The following is a 422-nucleotide window of genomic DNA, read 5'->3' on the forward strand; positions in this document are numbered from 1 at the left end:
TTTCATCAATCCAAACTGAGTAACAATTTTTCTTTTTCAGCTGAATATTGACCTTGGAAATGGAATATTATAGACCAGGGTTATTCCACAACATAAATCAGCACTCAAAGCATTACTGAAAAACTAAATCCATAAATAAAGTCCACAGGTAATAATAATAATAAAAAAAAATCCTAACCTAAACTGCAACTTAACATATCGTGATACATTTGAAACTGATTTTAACATTATGTAAAAATTTGCAGGCAACAATTTTTATTAACATACTTTATGATAAAACAGATTAGCGAAATTATAATATGTATCGGTGTTTGTACAGAAAAGAGAAAAAGGCGAAAGAGAGAACTAGCAATGACCGAGACCATACTTTCAAAAAAAAAATAAATTTCAGCAAAAAGCATGTAATTACACCCTCGCCTTTC

The sequence above is a fragment of the Penaeus monodon genome, chromosome 31 (genome assembly GCF_015228065.2).
Source record: "Penaeus monodon isolate SGIC_2016 chromosome 31, NSTDA_Pmon_1, whole genome shotgun sequence".
Taxonomy (NCBI): domain Eukaryota; kingdom Metazoa; phylum Arthropoda; class Malacostraca; order Decapoda; family Penaeidae; genus Penaeus; species Penaeus monodon.